Raw genomic sequence first — 12,488 nt, 5'->3', positions numbered from 1 at the left:
ATTCGTACAAGAATGGCTGTTTCCTGGCCTCGAATTGGGGCATCACCTCAGTCAGTCTATAGTCTAAATCCCCAAATACCGCACAATTCATGCATGACGTCATGAACGCCATCAAAGTATACATTTGATGACATCATTTTAAATGTATGTGATATCCGTTCAAATGACGTCATGGTTCTTGGGACAACTTTACAAATAATGAAAATAATTGAACAATAAGATCCAAACAGTCAACAGGAAGCAAAGGTTATAATATTTAGCGAGAACACTGCTTAGCCATCAACAAGCGTGAATGCTACCTGAAAGTACGTGCGATTCAGCCAAACAGAGCCCCGAATTTATTCTCTGAATTTGACCGAGGGCGTAAAAGTTACCTCCCCTTTACATTCAGCCGTGCGTGAGGTCGGCGAATGTTGACACGAGTTGCTAAGTTCTTCTTGTTAAATATTTATTCGAATGTTTCACAAAACGAGTATCCCTTACATGATTTATTAACGATGTTATGTTGGTCGACCTTCACCTTGATAGCTGGTCAGTTGCGACCGCATAAACAATAGGACAGTTTGGAGTAAAATGTCCAAAATCTGTTCAAAATAAGTTTGACTTGAACAAAAGTTTATGACGAACAAGTGGCTTACATTAGCTTGTGTTTGTGACAGGTGTCACGGGTGAGGCAGGATAGTCCTTCCCCTCTCGCGAACACCTGGTGTCATCACTATTTTAGAGTAAACATGATCGGAATCGCACAATCGAGTCCAGAGTATATGGATATTTCTAACAATATGAGTTCTAAATAATCTAAATAAAATCCAGTGCAAAGTATCTGGTACCAAGATCAGGACATATATAGAATATAGACTAGAATATATAGGATTTGTCTAACTTACTTTGTCTGAAATGTGAGCTTCAGTACCTCGGTAAAACAGTAAGTGGAGATGAACGACGATACAGAAAAACACTACTGACCACTGTAATCAACTGACGATGTATACCGCCAGTTGTCAGCAATGAATCTAAGAACGGTCGGGTGCAGTGACATTTAGTTTGACTTTATTTGGATTGAAGATTATGAACACGTGTAGGAGCTCAAACATATAGAACAGTATTCATGAATCAACGTAGAAGACAATTGCAGACGACTTATTAACTAACCAAAAAATCAATAACGATCTTGTCATCACACCTCATTCATTATTAAGATCATTTTCTAAACAGTGTTTATAAAGAGTTTTCTAAAATGTGAAATCTTAACGGTATTACGACCGCCTCCGTGGTGTAGTGGTTAGAGCGTCCGCCCGGAGTGCGGAAGGTCGCGGGTTCGATCCCCGACCGCGTCATACCAAAAGACGTTAAAATATGGTACTTGTTGGTCCCTGTCTGGCGCTCAGCATTAATGGGTACAACAAGGACTAGTCGGCTCGGACTCAGCATAATGTGTCTGAGTGGGGTATTCATGCTTCACTGCGGCATGGTATCTCAGTGGGCTAGCACTATAAGACCAGCTTAAGTCTGGGCTAGTACAAGCAGCCGCACATACACATACACACGCATGCACGTTGTCATATGAGCGAAATATTCTCAAGCACGACGTTAAACCCAATTCCACCACCACCACCACTTAACGGTATTACTATATATTCACAGTATTATATAATCAAAGAAGTTACAACAATGTTGAAACGAAGCAATATGGGCATTCAGGATATTATTCAAGGACAGTTTTCTATAGTTACACCATTATCAAGAAGCAAGGAGGAATAGACACAAGTCCTACCTGACAGCATGGGCATTGTGCATGTTATGACTAATCTCTTCATCTGATGGTGTGATGGCGACCACCTGTGTTCATTGCGACGTCTTATCGCAGTGATTTGTGCGTTAATTCCAGCCTTCACAGGTATTCAGCTTGAACTTCGTTGCAGTGTAATAATCTTTCCATGGAGGCACAGGAGCCATCTGTCGTTTATGTCACGCTGTTCAAATATGACATTGTGTCTGCAAAATCGATCCATGCAACCCAGCTTTTACACAAATCTATACAGAAAAGAAATATTACATGCAGTATCGCTTGACAAACGGGAGCAGGTGTAAATTAAAGCGACAAAACCACAAGAAATCTGAAAATAAAGTCGATTCCGACTGCACCAGGAGCATGTTTTTTTATGAATCACTATCAAATAGCGATGACACCAGGTGTTCACGAATACGTATGCAACACAGGTTCCTGTACAATCAACCAGAACATGTGTTTTGTCAACTTGTAGCTACTGAGACGAGCTGGTGGTATCAGTCACTGTTCATAAACATAATCTGCTGAAAAGGTAGGTCAAGTGGTTCAAAACGTCAATGCAAGAGAATGATCAGTCTCGATTTTCTGCAGTAAAGATTGGAAAGCGTCATACGTTTTACCTTACAATGACTGCAATGTGTTCATACCCAGATCTGTACTTTCTGGCAGTCCTAGCAGGTTTGATGCAAGATTCAAAGATTCAAGATTTTTAATTTGTTTGATGGGCATTTTAGACTGACTGACTGAGTTTGGCTTTAGGCAGCTTTTAGCAATATTCCAGCAACATCACGGCGGGGGGACACCAGAAATGGGCTTCACACGTTGTACCCATGTGGGGAATCGAACCCGGGTCTTCGGCGTGACGAGCCAACGCTTTAACCACTAGACTACCCCACACCTATTTCTATGGATATACAACTTCTTTATTCTATATAGGTGACGTTTCGACATATATTCTTCCTTGACAACGACATTAGAATCTATGTCGAAACGTCGCCTATACTAAAATGTATTACAACCTACTACGGTTATATCGAACACCCTCATAACTGATGAATATAACGAACTTAGCCTCGACAACGTTCTGTGCATTTTAGTAGAACTGCGTATAAAGAAATACGGTTATAACGAAATGTAGTTGGGTTTGTTTTAACCATAGTTTACTGGAATACATCTATCAAGAAATTGATGTTATTAATCGAATCAATTATTCACATGTTTTGTGAATGTGTACATGTGAAAACGTTGTGGCAGCAACTAAAAAGCCTGGGCCCGTCCCTCAAAGCGACCGTAGCGCTAAGATAATCGTAACTTCCATACTTTCACATAAACTTACGACTGTCGTAGCGCTAAGATCGCTTTGAGGAACGGGGCACTGGATTGAACAAGATACAGGCACAAGATTAATTCTGGATACAAAACATATCATCTTTGGTTATAAAGAAAAACGAAATGATGTATTAAACCTGATTATCATCGCAACAAAATACTATATATATGCAAAGAGATGTTCTAGATGATCCAGAGCTTGTTGGATTAAAACATTACCTACACAACCTGCATGAAATCGACAAATGTACTGCCTTTTCGCACTGTAACTACGGTAAATTCTTCACCTTTTGGTCATCTTGCCATAACCTCACATAAATTACAATAAAAATGTGTTCCGGCTTTGTACCACCAAATGATTCTCTACCACCTGTGTCCGTATTTTGTATATTTACATGTACCACAAACGCAACAATTATGTACCCATCATAAAGAAATATAGTGATAAAAAGAAGAAATTTATGCTTCCCGTAATTATCCATTACTTATATTTTTCTGTCATAAATGGCAACAAATAGAACTTCGAGACCAAGACTCTTTACCAGGACAGTAGAGCGTAGATTCTGTGGGTTTGTGGTCTTCATTAAGTTCGGCCAACTACCAAGGTACATGCAGAACCCTACATGCATGGATAAGCACTTTAAACACAACTAGTTTTCCATTGGAATCTAATACCACGATGACCGGATATTTGTTTGTGCGTTGTATATCTCATACCCTGGCGGGGCGGTGGGGTAGCCTAGTGGTTAAAGCGTTGGCTCGTCACGCCGAAGACCCGGGTTCGAATCCCCACATGGGTACAATGTGTGAAGCCCATTTCTGGTGTCCCCCGCCGTGATGTTGCTGGAATATTGCTTAAAGCGGCGTAAAACCAAACTCAATCAGTCAGTCAGTCATACCCTGGCGCTAGATTTGCATCTCTAAATACTGAACATTTCTGGGACTGAAGTTAAGTTTCGTTCCATTAAAAGCAGCATGAAAGACGACTCAAGTCGTAACCAACTCTCGAAGCATAACAAAAAGTAAACTGTCCTAAATCTATAGTTTTAACAATGTAAACATATTCGTCCTTGGATTATACCTCAGTATATCTTATTAAACCTCAAGAGTTTGCTAAAAGACAATACAAACATCGATCCTGCTGGAACAATATGTCGCTGGTTTGAAATATCGCATTTGGAATATGTACACAAATGTGACTCAAAGTAACGGCGAACGTTATATCAACACCCGTTATGTACACCGTATACAGTCATGTCTCATGTCAGCACGATGCTTGTTAGATTAAACATATATGCATTCAAACATACCCATTGCCATTGTTCAACCAGCACTTTCGCACTTCAGCTTTAGGGCATATAATATCAATACGTGAATACATGACACGTTTTTTTATGGATAACAACTTCTCTTTATTCTTTGTTTCAGGGTAATTCTCTGCAAGAATATGCTCTGAAACGTCGTACAAAGAATATAAAGAAGTTGTTATCCATAAAAACGTGTCATGTATTCATGTTCGTCAAAGTTCTGAATGCCTTTCAAGAACTTTAATATCAATACGCATCTACTGGATCGTGTGTCATTTCTCTCACCACTTGTGTGTGTGCATCAGTGTCTCTAATCAGTATCATGGTGCTATTGTGTAGCTACCTGAACACTGGCACTTTGTGGCAATTTGGAGGAAAGGGTGTTTTTATGTCACTAATCCCTTATTCACCTATCACTTTTAACGTGCCGGTGAGAATGTCTCCGGTGAGAACATGGGATCAGTCATACACGAGACCTTTACAACGAAAGACAACATCAATGATGATGTAGCTATACACCATCACTCAGCCACTCGTTGACTGTACAAGGAACCTAAAATATTTAGAGGCAAAACATCGATCCAATCCCCATCTATTTCTCAACATAATCGCTTTGTAAGTCGATGCACTTGGTCCTTTTCTTGGTCCTATAGCCACGTCTCCACAGCTGTAGTGAGTTCATGATCTTCCTTGAATCTCCTACCACGGTGGTGCTTCTTCAGATTAGGAAACAGGTAGTCACTTGGTGCCAGGTGTGGAGAATAGGGTGGGTGAGGTAGGATTTCAGATCCAGATTCTTCGACAGCGACCAGGGCAACACGACTGGTATGGACTAGAGCGTTGTCCTGATGAAGAAGAACTCCACCTCGGAGCTTCTCCTTGATGGACTGTCTCACTTTCTTCAGCCATCGTAGTTCCTCGTGAAAGGTGATCTATGTGGATGATGCCTGTCAGAGGCGGATACAGCTTTTTGAGAAAGGGGGGGTGCACACTATTGAGAAAAGGAGGGGTGCACACTTCATTTTCACCTGAGTTTCAACGGTCATTTAACAAACGTTCAGCACAAAAGGGGGGGGGCGCACCCCTGCACCCCCCACCCCCCTCTGGATCCGCCTATGCCTGTGCAGCAATTACGACCACAGTGTGTATTCATGGACTAATCACGTTCGTTGTAATAAATCACTGGACTAACAGCAACCCCTTGTGTGAATCCTATGAACAGCACATAACTGAAGACATACCTTTTTCAACCTTGATAAAACTTTGTTCAGTGACAGGCACGAACACCCCGACGTAACATCCGCCAATATCCCGGGATATGACTTAAATAGATCGAGATGCAGTGACAGAATATAAACAAAGGAATGATGAAGTTGTATTTCATGGGAACGGGATAAATAGTGGAACAAGTGGAATTAAGCTTTAGCCGCACGGGAGGTCTATGTGATAAACACTTGTGACAAACGTCTTGAGAATCTCTTCTAAATCTCTTATTGCACGATTGAGGTGTTATCATGTATAATGTGTTTATGCATCACTATTAAATATCCCTGAGATCCGGTGTCAGCGAAACGATGAGCATATAATGACCCGCCGGTGGCATCTGTCACAAACGCATGCAAAGCCAAGTCAACGTCCTCCACGTTGACACTATCCAACTTTTGCATAGATGTAAATGTCAAACAGAAGAGGCGATTTTACTGATCTCTATAATATTCAAGCTTGGGAGAGTAACTCAGTGGAAGGGACTGGCTTTTTGACGTTTGTTAGATTCTTGGCGAAACAATTTGCTTGTTTTAGGAGGAGATTATCAAGGAAGTGAGCAGAACTGATGTCCATGGATGTTATCAATGACGAAATCCAGCATTTCACAATTTGCTTTATAAGTTAGCATCAGATGCCATTGGCTTACATTATTCACAAGTTTTCTTGACCGTTTTGAGATAGAGATGTGACTATGCTCAGCACGTTTTGTGACTTGACCCATGGCTCAAGGTATAACGTATTGTCGTACGTTTGGCGTGTTGGTTAGTGATGTATAAAGTTTACAGAAATTAATTAGGGTATATTCTGAGATTACAAAAGATAACACAAATCCTTGGATCTTCAGAATTAATCTGTGAGAATCCACACGGGATTAATTTTACTTCTTCAAACCATCCAACATCCCACACGTCCTCATATGACACCGTCCGTGTTCGCGAAAATGTCATTTAATCTTCAGAGCGAGTCTGGGGAATAAATTACAACAGCGTGCTGGGATATGACGGAAACGGTAAATAGACGCTCGTTTCATATTTTAAAAACAAGACAAACAAAATGTCCCAAATGTCAGGAGTACACTGTCAGACATCTCTCCGGGCAAAAGAAAGTCTACAGGTATGAAATGTGACTAAAAGTGAGACAAACAAGAGCGGGCTCGATACCTTACCTGGGTATGAATATGTGAAGCCCATTACTGGTGGCCCTGCCTTGTTATTGCTGGAATATTGCTGAAATCACTGACTCACACGTACTGACTTAATCACTGGAGCCGTTCTTATTCCAGGAATGCATTAATTGCTTTCTGATAGTAAGGTTAGTAACTGAAGCATGTAATCTTATAATCAAATATTGACAGCATACACGGAAATTATCCAAGTCACTTATTTCCCGTATACCCAGAATACAATAAGGTCTGTTGGCAAACAACATCAAATATACAATAACATCCGCATTATTGACTACATATGCCATGGACATTGTATATACGTGGAAACTGTGTAGCACTTTACCATGTACTAAAAGTTGGCGTTACTGTTAAAAACCTACAAGAACTGCTCACTTAAAGTTTTACAGCAAGATCAAACTGAGGTTGTGATATTCAACCTGTCGTGCAAATTAGTTCAGAAGAGTTAAGGTTTCATATCCAACCTGGCACACTTTAGAAGCCAACCAGATTCATAACATAATTACAGATTTCTGACTGCAGAACACCAACTATGATGTATCAGAAACATTTAACCGTATCACAAACCTCCAAACAGACTCAAGCAGAGGTACTGAAATGATGCTTCAACGATGAATCATAACAGTGAGTCACGCCACAAAGGGCAACTCCACTGTGTAAGGAGCACTATGGTACAGACTCCCACTGATCTTGATTGGGATGCTTCGGGAGGTATAGGGTTGCCATTGGCTATATGAACTTGCACATGGACACTTAGCATTGCATTAGTGAGACCACACACAATTTGTTATTCGGAATCCCTATAAAATCAAGGGCATTTGTAGTACGTATATAGAAAAACTCAACCTTCGAAATCATCGCCATCTATGCCTTCGATATGGGAAGGAATACCTTTACAATAGTAGAGAACAGATAGTCAAAAGTAGTAAAAAAAAGAGGGTATTTTTCAGAAGTCCCAAACATCCAACGCGATGAACTTATAGGGGACGTAACAAACGAGACATTTACGCCTGGTAAATTCCTTGGTGATTGTGGGGCGGCGGTGGAATGTTGTGCACATTAAAGACCAGGGCCTCGTTCCTCAAAGCGATTCGTAGCGCTACGACTGTCGTAAGTCTATGTTAAAGTATGGAAGTTACGATCACCTTAGCGCTACGATCGCTTTTTTTTGGAACGGGGCCCTGGGTCCCAATCCACAAAGAGTTCGTAGAGTTGCGACATGGTAAACTATAGTGTTACGACATGTCGTAACGTTATGAATGCTTTCTGGATCGAGACCCTGGTCTTCAATATGTACACCCTTCACGCCGGAGTCCTGGGTTCGAATCCCTACATGCGTGAAATGTGTGAAGCTCATTTCTTAGGTTTCCATGGGATGTCACTCAATATTACAAAAAGTGTAATATAAAAACATACTCACTCACCCACTGTTGTTAATGTAGTTTGCCGAATAGTAAAATGCTTGAGTACATCCTGCAAGGTGTCTTCACTCATACGTACATTCGCGGCCACTACTTGAACACAATACTACGTACGTAGCAGCCCCAGCCAGGTGATATGCCTGGAAGCTGGGGAATTTCAACACCATCCACGTGTTGTGCAGGAAACGTGTCTGTACTGATCACGACTGGTTGTAAGGTGATGCCTATTCTAAACGTACCACTGTTGTTTGCATATCTCAGGAAACATATATAAATAAACATATATATATAAACATGTCACATGCCAAGGACATACATGAACCCATTAAACTCCGTCACTACGACAAACAACGTGTTCGACATCCAACGTGAATTACAAGTCTCAGAACATCTCCCCAGGTGTGTTGTCTTTCAGACGGGCTTCTATTAATGCTCTCTCCGGTAATTGAAAGTATCACGCACAGAAGCCCCTCCAGATCCGAGTTCCTGTTGTGTAATGTCATCACTGTCAGCATCACTCGTTCTGATATTTATCATGGCGGGATACATGATTCGAAAACCGGTTCATGTTAAAATAGTCGTAAACCACATCGCAGACAAATGCAATGACGTCAGGTCAAGTCAACCTTTAAGTATACATTCCATTAAATGTTTTTGTTCCATGGACTTTTCTCGGAGGGGAGTTTTAACTGATATTCTAGCACGACATTGTGTGATACTCGATTCTGATTGGCTGAGAGCTCATCAAAACTGTACTTAAATGGCAGTTTAAGACCGCTAATTAAAGTGACCGATTCACCGCGTATGAATACAATGAACTCGTTGACCCTTTTGTTTGCAAACAAACATGTCGGACATCGGCGATTTCTACCTCGGCAGCATCTTTGGTGTTTTCGAGACCGCTAAATGTTTCTAGGGGTCTTAAATTGACGATAAAGAACCGCAAAATTGAAAACAAAGACGCTTTATCTTCTAAATATAATTTGTTTTATCCAACAACAAAAACACAGCAACAAAAAACCCAATCATTTGCTTTGTTTTGACTAAACAAATCTCTCTATGCAATGAAGCAAAATTGATTTGACGGTTTCAAAAATCTTTTTGAAGAACATCATCTATTGTTCAGAGTTTTTTCACCGATTGTTTTGGTTTCCATATCAGGTATGAAGGCTCAGTAGGCCTACGCATGTCATTAGCGTGTTTTGACGACTAACATGCATTGACTAAACCATTACTTCAACCCCCAGTTGTAAGGATCACATTCGGTGTATCGCATTATTCGGTGTATAAGTCACTATCATGTAACTCACTGTTTGTAAGATTTCAACGATGTGTACTCGCCGTCCTTTCGACGGCACGTAACTGAAAACTAGATTTCACCAAAACGTTACAACGTTATCAAAACCTCACTTGGCTGACCTTTGGTGGGGTTAGCATGGGTGTGATGCCTGTACTATCTCTGATTAAATCCTTCACATACATCGCCATCGTGTAACATTTTCGTGCTTGTTTCATATTAACCACCACCATTTGTGTTTATTTTGCACGGTGGTTAATATTTAAATTATCATGCAGAAACAAAACATGTTAATTTGACGTCAGACCCCATGGTATATACGACAAACCCGTGAAGACCAATTCCAACCCGGATGTTCACGGGGAGGCCTGGTTGGTAGACCTACCAAACAGAAACCAATATGTCAAAGAATTAGACACGGTGTAGAATGTGAATCCTTGTAGCCTTTGGATACAACTGAGAGTTCGAAAGCCCTTAAAGCCTTCGTTAATAAACCCTTCGTCTTCCCTTCTTCTGTTGATACATCACTCTTCAAACTTCTGTCTTCACCTTTCTATGACACAGCAAGTGTTAACAATTTTTCAGTTTTCAAGTAAATGTTTTCTTTCTTTATGGTTGAACGCCGCAAGCAGGAGATATGACAGCCGTCCTTAAATAATGCAGTCTGGGTCGGACAATCTCAAAAACATGTTGCAGCAAACACGTGACAACAATCACATAACATACATTTTTGAAATGTTAAACGAACAATAGGTGAAACCAAATTGTGACATTAAAAATGTCGGCCTGACAACTTGTTCTGTCACCTCTCACAGACTATCCAGCCCGCCTAGATCCTTTTAAAAACATTTTGCATCCAAAATAACCAAATTTCGGCTGCATGGATCCCATCTTCACCTTCTCACTCCGCCGATTTTTAAATTACGTAACCTGAGTCTCTTGTAAAGTTTTTACAACAATAATTGCTGCTATCGCTGCCGTGTCATGAAATGTGCAATTTCTCTTGCTCAGATAACATGTTTATAAATAACGTTGGGCGGAGGGCGATAGCGAGGCTGGGCGTGGGGTCAAGGTGTCATCAAATATGGCTCTGTGACCCAACGCTCGAGTAACCTGACTCGCCGACAGCGCGACATCAGATGAAATGCCACGAGAGTGTGGATTGTGTAGCTAGAACTAATCATGAAGCCTGATAGCCGACAAACACAGATGTTTTTGTTTCGTGACATGCAAACTCGAGGGGCGGTCATGTCAGGCATGCATGATTTGTTAGTGCATACTCGTTAACATATTCGGGGAGGTGGGGTAGCCTATAAGGCGTTCGCTCGTTACCCGGGTTCGATTCCCCACATGGGCACAATGTGTGAATCCTATTTTTGGTGTCCCCCGCCGTGATATTGCGGGAATATTGCTAAAAGCGGCGTAAAACTAAACTCACTTACTCACTTAGGCATTCTTAGGCTTTCTTTTGTAAAACTTGGAGAAAATCTAAGCATATGTTCATGCCGCTTGTAGCAATATTCCAGCAATACCACGACATGAGACACCAAACCGAATTGTGCCCTCATTGTACCCATGTTGAGAATCGAACCCGGGCCTTTGGCGTGGCTGACCTCAAGGCTACTCCTTCTTTTATGCTCCATTCATGCCATAAATAATAGAATAGCTAAAGTAAGAGTGAGTATGTGAGTGAGTTTAGTTTTACGCCGCTTTTAGCACTATTCCAACAATATCATGGCGGAGGACACCAGAAATGGGCTTCACACATTGTACCCATGTGGGGAATCGAACCCGGGTCTTCGGCGTGACGAGCGAACGCCTTAACCACTTGGCTGCCCCACCGCCCTGCTAATGTAAGAAGGAACAAATGGCTAGTCATCAACCATTTTAGCATGTAGCCTAGTGGTTAGAGCGTTCGCTCGTCACGGCGAACACCCGGGTTCGAATCCCCACATGGGTACAATGTGTGAAGCCCATTTCTGGTGTCCCCCGCTGTGATATTGCTGGCATATTGCTAAAAGCGGCGTTAAACCATACTCACTCATGTGTGATAATTTTCTAACCATTATTACAAAGGCTACTTCCTTTTTTTTGCTCCGTTCAGCTATTCTTGTGTGCTTGAACATGCCAGATGTAATGATAGAAAGAAACTTCTGATAATGTTCGAACCATTATCCCCATTATCGAAGATTTCCCCAACTTAAACATTTTCTTGAGGTAAAAGAGGACTCTGTCTACCACCTCCTCTTAAACGTTCTACTTTCCGTGAACTTGTGCAAGTCTTTATCTGTAGATATGGAAACGTCAACAATAGGAGCCCATAGGAATATGGCAACCAATAGCGGTTATGCAAACAAACAGTGATATGAATGTTGTCACAGTTGTCAGCATCCCCTGATAGGACGAACATTGTCTTGGTTAAATTGTCTTATAATTCGGTCTTTATAGCTCAGATCGATAGATCGATCATCAAAATGTGTGTTCGCTGTAACCATCGTGATTGCTGAGGAAATCAATATGTGATACACTGAAACACCTATGACAGAGCTTGTTTCCTGTGAACTCTTCTATACCAAAACAAACAAAGTCAAAACTTCACAGAAAAGACCTTGAAAACTTAGTTCATCGAATACGTGAAACTACCCACCCTGAAACTGATTGTGTTGTCATTCACATCCCTTGTGAACACTTTCAGACCATATTTTACGAGTAATTCAATGCTTCATGTTAGAACGGCGATCAATACTAAGGTGCTATGTGTCGCCTTCAGATGGTTCCGGGTTCTTGTGGTGAAACATCTCTCAGCCCCAGTTTGTTGTTTAGCGCCGCTCTCGGCAATATCCCAGGTATATGACGGCGGCCTGTATATACTCGAGTCTGGACCAGGCAATCCGGT

The 12,488-nt window shown here is 41.3% G+C and overlaps 1 protein-coding gene across 1 annotated transcript in view; it reads left to right on the top strand.

The window, feature by feature from the left end:
• LOC124259015 (serine-rich adhesin for platelets-like) overlaps nt 1-12,488 on the top strand; it is a 35,729-nt gene that overhangs the window by 16,264 nt on the left and 6,977 nt on the right. The gene's annotated exons all lie outside the window — the stretch shown is intronic.

This window comes from Haliotis rubra, unplaced genomic scaffold, assembly GCF_003918875.1.
Source record: "Haliotis rubra isolate DU_JTF1 unplaced genomic scaffold, ASM391887v1 Scf118, whole genome shotgun sequence".
Classification (NCBI taxonomy): Eukaryota; Metazoa; Mollusca; class Gastropoda; order Lepetellida; family Haliotidae; genus Haliotis; species Haliotis rubra.
The sequence above is the reverse complement of the archived record's forward strand: the minus strand, read 5'-3'. Positions and strand labels throughout refer to the sequence as shown.